At 43.7% G+C, this 9,273-nt stretch overlaps 1 long non-coding RNA gene across 1 annotated transcript; it reads right to left on the reverse strand.

Annotated features, from left to right (window-relative positions):
• Window positions 1-578: 578 nt before the first annotated feature.
• Window positions 579-3,179, reverse strand: LOC142930485 (uncharacterized). The gene is made up of 2 exons (XR_012946410.1): window positions 3,006-3,179; window positions 579-1,399 (listed from the first exon to the last, which is right to left on the reverse strand). It is a non-coding gene; the product is annotated as an uncharacterized LOC142930485 (long non-coding RNA).
• Between the last annotated feature and the right edge of the window lie 6,094 nt (window positions 3,180-9,273).

The raw sequence follows: 9,273 nt of genomic DNA on the forward strand, positions 1-9,273 counted from the left end.
AAGGAGTATAACTCTCCCATGAGCGCACTTGGTAAAGATGATGCATCTGGAAGCCACCGAATGTGTGATGTCATTCATTTCCACGTGCAGGCCAGAAGAACATGTGGAGAAGACCTCGGTGATTCACCAGATCTTCACAGGGCAGCTAAAATCGACAGGTGTGTGCCAGCTCCATGTGCAAAATCATCGCTGCAAGTAGCAATCACACCGAGTATGACGACGCATGCTGCACAGTGCAGATGAACCCTGCACTCATACGCATGTACCCAGCAGGACATAAGCAAAACACACAAATACAGAGATCTCCCTGAAGCCTTAACAGAATGCTGGAGCAATTGCTATTAGCAAGTACCTATGTAGGCCAACAGGGCACATGACAAGGTGGTGTGGCTAGCACCATGCCCGGCCACCTTCGGGTGGCTAGCACCAGTGCTGATGTTACACAATGCACCAGATACTAATTTGAGGCTGAATCGACCGTGAGCGAGGATCGAACTCAGTTCACCAGTGCGCTAACCGCTATATTTCCACTCCCCGCACAATAGAAAAATGCACAAGCACACAGACACAACAACCCATTTGATCAGATACAAACACATTTTATTCGATTCTGCTAATCAGAATGCTAACTTCCTCTAATTGCACGTGTGGATGTGTGCGCGTGCGTTTACTTGTGTTCCACAGTGGAGTGCACGCAGTGTTCCTGCACCTCGGACAGATTCGAAAACTGCCTGGACATCAGTCTTCACATCAACGTGAGAATCGAGGAATTCTTGATTTAATTAAATGGTATCTTTGCTCGTGACGAGTTTCGAATTTAAACGTTGGGATGAATATTTTCTCATTTTCAAGCAACACTTTTGATCTTTTTCGGATCGTGTACATTACACTAGTCGCGTCACTCAAACACATTAAGTTTGCCCATCGTCTGGAATGCTGCACATTGGATGAATCTGAAAATTGGGAGCACGTCCTTAATTACTGTCAACTAATGATAATGCCCTCTTATGTCACACAACAGCCAGTACAACATAAGGACTCACTGTTTTAACGGCTGCAAAATGTTTCCAGTGTTCTTTTCAAGCACTCATTTGCCTTCACATCGTTCTAATTGACAGAATTCGCCAGATCTGCTGACTGCTTTTGCAGATTTCACCAAGACAGAGACACTGGACGAATACACTTGCCAAAGGTGAGTATGGCACGACGTCAATGTCACGCGAGTCTGTCTACTTTGTCACGCCAACATATTTGTACAGTTATTCACTGGGCATCTCGGTCATTAAACTGACGCTGCTGCTTTTTGGTGCGCAGGTGCTGTTGCAAGGTGAAGGCCACGAAGAGGATGAGCCTTCACCATCTCCCGAACGTCTTGGCCCTCTCCATCAAGAGATATGACCTGTTTGGAAACAAGATCAATCGGGTAATGTTTGGTTAATATACAAGTTTTTTTTACATTTCTCCTAAAATGTGGCTGCATTTTCTCCAATTTCTCATTGCATGTTTTTGTGCTGCTTCCTTTTTGAGTAATTTCTGTGATTTATTTCGCGTTATTTCTTTTGCCACGGTTTTAACCGAGATCACTCGTACAAATGTGACTTTTCATGTTCTCTCGAGCGCCCACCTGGTTAATCTACCTAAACTGGGCTCTATGGCGGTGAAATCTTAACTCCCTCCCCAAGCATACAGGTCGTGGGTTTGATCCCGATCCTAATGCCTGTATATTTGGAGTTTGCACGTTCTCCCTGTATTCACGTGGGTTTTTCTCCGGGTCCTCCAGTTGCTTCTAGAATATTTGGCTGCTAAAACTATTCACAGTGAAAAGCCACTTTGTTGAGCTATCATTTGTGGCTAGATCGCTTCTGAGAAAGAGCTATATAGTTCAGTCAGCATTACCTGGTAAAGTCAAAAAATAGAACAAAAATTATAATCAATAACTCGACCCTGCATCATTCTTCCCCTCTTCCCTGCCTAACACCATCTCTGTTTCTGCATCACTGCCTCCTTCCGCACCACTGCAGCATTGCCCGTACCCAGAGCACCTGGACGTGCGGCCATTCATGTCGCAGCAGGAGGACGCAGACCCTGTTGTGTACAGGTTATACTCAGTCCTTGTGCACTCCGGGAAATGCAGCACAGAGGGACATTACTACTGTTACAACAAGGTGATGTACTGCATTCATTATCACACAATCACACGCCAATCATTCGTACGCGTAGATCCTTTAAATAATTCGATTCAGTGAATAAAATCAAAACGATTCCTGCTCCTATGAGCCATGAGGTGGTGCTCATCTCCCATTTATAGGCCTCAGCCAGTGGTGAAAATTGTCCTTTGCTGTGACTGAGGGAGAGCGTATGCATAGAACAACCACTGGTGACTTCACCAAAAATGTGTAGTTACTTTATTGACCCTGGATAGATGATGGACCAAGTGAAGTCCCAACCAGGATTTGAACTTTCAAATGTAATTAATTATTTTTATGGATTATCGGTTCGATTACTCAACTTATAGGACAACACAATAATAGGTGGAATAAGAGGGTCACCTCTGTTCCTCATGTGTCATTTTACTAATATATGGGGAGTTTAGGTGCAATTGGATAATCGTCGTAATTAATCTTCGATGTTGTTTGCATACAGATCTGCGATGGGAGATGGTTCCGGATGGACGACGACTTGGTGACGCCGGTCGACACCAGGGTGGTCATGGAGAAACAGGCATACATCCTCTTCTACGTCAGGTGAGTAACCCACGAGTTGTATTTGTGGGTATGCACACAAGTGTGGTCAATGTGGAAGAGTAGACCAAATATCATCCAGAGTTTGTCTACTCGAGGATCCTCTGCCAGCAGTGGCATGAGCAAGAAATTTGAGCCACGCCGTTATCATTATAACTTTAACCTAAGTTGGGCAGGTTGCCTTCCACCTTTGCTGTTAAGGCTCGATCTCTGTTGAGCTCACGGGAAGTTCACCAGGTTGCCCTTTGGGCCAATGAAACTCACGTAGCGGTCGTTCCATGTGCTGTGTGCAGGTCTCCAGAGATGAAGGCCATACCCGTGTGCAGTCAAATCAACGGCGGACATGGGAAATGGCATCAAAAGAGGCGGCAGCGACGACCCCCGACCCCGGCGATCAACCGTCATCACTGATGGATGATATCACAAGGGACGTGGTCAAGTTGCTGCCCCTGCCACCACCGCTGCCACCACTGCAAGGGCGATGCACACCGGGTCCTGATGAATACCGCTGATACAACACAGCCCAGCAGCGCCAGCACCACATCCACAAAGAAGATTATTACCATTGTAAATGTGTACATTTTATAATTTTGTGAATACAATACGTACTTTAAAATAAAAAAAAGTTTGAATCAATTTCTTATTCTTGGGAATGATTCTGTATGTAGTTCGTAAGGCCATGTCCAGATCTAATAGCCAAGGGACATCCATACAGCAACGTGAACCTATGAAATGACTTAAATTTCGATTTAAAGCTTTCGTGACTGCAATGATTCATCTTCTTTGGTTCTTTCGGTAAAGTCACGTAAAATGAGAATAAAATAATAAATTGATCAAATAAAATAACACAATAATATTCTCACGACGTTTCGGCCACCACAACGATGGCAGCTATACAAAAATAAAAAGAGATCCCACCAACAGCCTGGTCACCAAATCGAACAAAATCATCTCTGATTCAACAGCATTAATTGATGAGATCAAACAGTTCTCGTTGAAACCCTCTGCTGCCAGACCACCAAGATTATATGGCCTTCCAAAGATACACAAAGAAGATACACCCCTTCGTCCCATCGTCTCTACTATCAACTCCCCCACCTACAAACTGGCACGTTTTCTTGCTGATATACTGCGACCTTTCACTGGAAAAAACACCTCTGCGGTACTAAATCCTACTCACCTGGTATCGACAATCAAAGGCATTTCCCTGTCCCCAGACGACCTGCTTGTCAGTTTTGATGTGGTGTCCTTGTTCACCAAAGTCCCGGTACCTGACACCATCGCTATCATTGAAGACCTGGTTCATCAAGGACTGCATACTGATGTACCCCCCCTGGTGAGACATTGCTTAACCAACACATACTTCACCTGGAATGGAACTTTCTACAAACAAACTGAGGGCACCCCAATGGGCTCCCCCCTATCTCCAGTTGTAGCCAACGTATTCATGGAAAAATTTGAAACTGACGCCATCCAGACTGCCACTCTACGCCCGACCTTATGGAAGAGGTACGTTGATGACACCTTTGTCATCTGGCCACATGGCCAGCCTGCTCTAGACCAATTCCGCGACCACATCAATTCCATACACCCAGCCATCAGATTTACCATGGAGGTCAAAAAAGATGGCAAACTACCCTTTTTGGATGTCTTAATTAAAAGGAGACATGATGGTTCAATGAGCCACTCTGTCTACAGGAAAGCTACCCATACAGATGCTTACTTGAAACCGGATTCCCACCACCATCTATCCCAGAAGAACTCCCTCATCAAGACTCTATACCATAGAGCCCAATGCATTTCCGACCAGGAACACATTTCCAGTGAACTCAAGCACGTACACCAGGCTCTCAGGGCTAATGGTTACTCCGACTACACAATCCGCAAAGCCATCACTCCAGTCATGAAGAAGGATCCTCTTGTGGAGCCACTCAAAACCATCACCTTACCCTACATTGCAGGGGTCACTAAAAATATCTCCAAGATCCTGAATAAACACAAGATCCAGGTCCGATTCAACACAGTACATAAAATCCGTGATTTAGTTCCATCTGTAAAAGATGCTGTTCCAGACATACAGTACCCGGGCGTTTACAAACTAAAGTGCCTCTGTGGTAGTAGCTACATTGGAGAAACCAAACGACATATCTCGGACCGCATCCGCGAACATAAAGCAGACTTGAAACACGGTAGGACGAACTCCTCTGCCGTGGCAGATCACTGTTATAATTCAGTGGGCTCACATGACATTGACTTCTCCAAGACGGAGGTTCTTTGCAAACCAACCGGCTACCATGAGAGATTCGTTCATGAGGCCATTCACATATACAAACACAGAGGCAATTTCAACCGAGAAGATGGATTCTGGCTTAGTAACCATTGGAAAGATGTTTTAAATCATTTCTGTTCTTAATTAATTGTATTTTACGATGACCTTCAGATCGCAGCTCTTTCGCCACCATTGACTCTTAATACCTCTCACACCACGGTTAATGGTATGGTTTACAACATGGAGTATGATAGCGCCTCGCAGCTGTCTCTCTCCCCCTCCTCTGTTCCGACCATGGATGAACTCGTCCGTCTGAACGGGGCCCGTAGCTATACGTGGTGCTAAAGTTGAGGGTAAGAATCCACCCATTTTTTCGCCATATAGCATTGTGATATATAACGACTTATTGTTGGTAGCTTAGCTGATTGGAGAATATAGAGTTTATTGATAACATTAAGGTAATTTATATTTTAGTTTTTTTTTATTGGTTGACTATATAGTACTGTGAATAGCTCAGATGTGTAGGCCTTGACTTCAACATAGTCATTTCTGTGACCAGTCACTAGCTAATCACTCAGTTATTTCAATGCTAAATTCGCCTAGTTATTTCAATGCTAAATTCTCCTGTTTGATTTGTACTAAGTGCCTCGGTGAATGTGTATGCTCTGACTTTAACGTAGCTATTTCTGTGACCAGTTACAAGCTAATCACTCAGCTATTTCAATGCTAAATTCTATGCTAATTCCTTTGTCAAGGGGTGCCTCTGCGGATATGTATGCTTTAACTTAGCTATTTCAATGCTAAATGCTATGCTAATTCCTTTATCAAGGGGTGCCTCTGCGGATGTGTATGCTTTAACTTTTAACATAGCTATTTCTGTGACCAGTCACAAGCTAATCACTCAGCCATTTCAATGCTAAATTATATGCTAATTCCTTTGTCAAGGCGCTTTGTTTCCTCTCACACAGCTTAAAGGTCGTGATCTGAACGTGGCTCTTTCACTCCAGCGCTGTCCTACCAGACAGTCTCGTCCCTTCATCTTTTGAAGGCCGCTTGTGTTGTGGCCGAAACGTCGTGAGAATATTATTGTGTTATTTTATTTTATCAATTTATTATTTTATTCTCATTCTACGTGACTTTATGAATGACTACTGCATTATTTCTGTGTTTAATAAAGTAGTGAATTTTGATGGCTGTTTTGCCATGCAGTTCAGATACCCACTTAATCCACGAGATGGCATCACTTCAGTGGTTGCAAATTCCAAATGTAGGGGCAAAAACAGTGAATTATTTGATAAACATTTGAAATGAGAGGTGTTGTATGCATGTTGAATTTATTTCGCACCATATGTAGCCGAGTGTATCAAGTAACACACTCATTAGGCGTATTTATCCGAAAGTGTGATTAAACATGCTACCTTACATTGTACCAATTACTGCTCTGGCCCATGGACTAAATAGCTCGATTACAACCGCTACATTTGAATGCATTAATTCCGCACGTAAATATACAATGACCAACGGTGTGTGGCTGCAATACCACAAGAGCTCCATGATAGAGTCAATGAAGCCTACAATCTCAATTTAATTGCCAGCTATGGGGAGCATCACTGGCTCGTGATACCTGAACCGATCCTACCACCCTGCACTCACCAGCGTGATGAAGTATGGCTCAACTCCTAGGAAATGTGTTTTTCGCCACACACTACACTATACATCACACCACATACGCTACACTTGACACCACACTACACTTTCCATCACATTTAATTTATTATACACGCTTTATGCAACACCACCTAAACAACACACAGTACAAAATATACACTGTACAACACACTATTCATATTCTAGATTTTAAGCTTTCGTGACTGCAAGGATCCATACTCTTTGGTTCTATTCGGTAAAGTCACGTAGGTAAAAAATAAAATAACAAAAATCACGACGTTTCAGCCACAACACAAGTGGCCTTCATCAGGTGAAGGGACCGTGCTGTCATGAGGACAGCGTTGGAGTGAAAACAGCCAAGCCCAGGTCGCATCCTTTATGCTGTGTGGGAGGAAGCAAAACGCTTTGACAAAGCAATTAGCATAAAAATGAGCATGATGTACGTAGGAGGTGCATGGGCCATGATGGACCAGGAACGGGTGGGGACCATGACGGACCAGCAGCGGGGGGGGGGGGGGAGTAGAGTGAGTGGAGTGAGTGAGTGGAGTGAGTGGAGTGAGTGAGTGGAGTGAGTGAGTGGAGTGAGTGAGTGGAGTGAGTGAGTGGAGTGATTGGAGTGAGTGAGTGGTGTGAGTGAGTGAGTGGAGTGAGTGGAGAGAAATAAGCAGCTGTGAAAGTTTGGGATACCAATACTTTAAAAAATTTACTGTACCATTGAAAATTAGTTTAATGTTTGGTTTCATTTAGAACATCTTTCCAATGATTACTTAATTTGAAACCATCCTCTCGGTTGAAATTGTGTCCGTGTTTGTAAATCTGAATTGCCTCGTGGACAAATCTCTGATAAAAACCCGTGGGTTTGCAGAGAACCTTGGTATCGGAGAAAACTATATCGTGATCACCCACAGCGTTGTAACAGTGGTCAGCTACGGCAGAAGAATTCGTTCTGCCGTGTTTCAAATCTAATTTGTGCTCGCGAATTCGGTCAGAGACATGTTGCTTCGTCTCCCCGATATAGCAATCACCACAAGTGCAGCTCAATTTGTAAACCCCGGGGTACTGAAAGTTAGGAGCGACATCCTTCACGGATGGGATCAGGTCACGGATTCTGTGTACTGTATTGAACCGGACCAGGATCTTGTGTTTGTTTAGAATTTTGTAGATCTTTTTAGTAACGCCTGTTATATATGGTTCTGTGATGGGTTTGACCGGAGTATCAAGTGGTTGTTTCTGTATGGAGGGAGAAACAGCTTGGCGGATGGTACGGTCAGAGTATCCGTTTCTCTTGAGGGCCAGGTGTACATGTTTTATTTCACTGGTCAGGTGGTATTGGTCCGAAATGCAATGTGCCCTGTGGTATAACGTTTTGATGAGAGAATTATTTTGAGCTGGGTGGTGGTGGGAATCAGGTTTCAAGTAGGAATCTGTGTGGGTGGGTTTCCTGTAGACAGAATGCCCCAGTGAGCCATCAGGTCTCCTCTCAAACAGAACATCCAAGAAATGTAGCTTGCCATCTTTCTACACTTCCATGGTGAACTTGATGGTGGGATGTCTAGAATTGATGTGGTATAGGAAAAGGTTGAAAGCTGGGAGGCCATGTGGCCAAATGCCTAAAGTGTCATCCACATATCTCTTCCACAGGGAAGGTCTGAGGGTGGAAGTCTGGATGGCGTCTGATTCAAATTTCTACATCAAAACATTGGCTATCACTGGTGATAAGGGAGAACCCATGGGGGTACCCTCATTTTGTTTGTAGAAAGTGCCATTCCAAGTAAAGTAGGTATTGGTGAGGCAGTGTCTAATCAGTGCAGGTGTATCGGGCCTAGTCCATGTTGTACCAAATTTTCAATTATTTCAATGGTATCAGGTGCCGGGTCCTTGGTAACAGGGAGACCACATCGAAGCTGACAAGGATATCGTCAGGGGACAGTACAACGTAGATGATATCATCTCTCAGGTCGATGTGGCCCTGAAAGGCATAGGACACATCCAAGCAGACGTTACGAGAGCTGAAATAGCCACTATTGTTAAGAATGCTAAGAAACCCATTGGCAACATCAGCAAAAATGAACGCTCTGAACTCGCGAATTTAAAAAACAGAAGTGATATATAGGAATAGGTTTTACCCTTTTAACTGGCACAAAAACTGACACCTTTATTCAAGGCATCATGTTTGCAATAACCACAACACAAGCAGTCAAATGTTTGCATTTTGGTTATTGCAAACATGATGCCTTGAATAAAGGTGTCAGTTTTTGTGCCAGTTAAAAGGGTAAAACCTATTCCTATATCTTGTTACTGGCAAAGGAGGTCTCATAATGTAGAAGTGATATAGTCATCCTCTCAGCCGACAAAGGCAACGCTACTGTAATAATGGATAAAGATTCGTACAACAACAAAATCCAGAACCTACTCAACGATGGAAGTCACTCAAAAATTAAAAATGACCCTACTAATAGGCTAACTATAAAAACCAACAAGATCATCACAAGTTCGACCTCCCTAATCAAACCAATTAAACGTCCCTCCTTAAAACCTTCTGCTGCAAGACCCCCTAGATTCTATGGTCTCCCCAAGATTCATAAAGAAGGCACT

Source organism: Petromyzon marinus, chromosome 39 (assembly GCF_048934315.1).
Source record: "Petromyzon marinus isolate PM22_M1 ecotype Great Lakes invasive population chromosome 39, UKy_Petmar_22M1.pri1.0, whole genome shotgun sequence".
In the NCBI taxonomy this organism is placed as follows: Eukaryota; Metazoa; Chordata; class Hyperoartia; order Petromyzontiformes; family Petromyzontidae; genus Petromyzon; species Petromyzon marinus.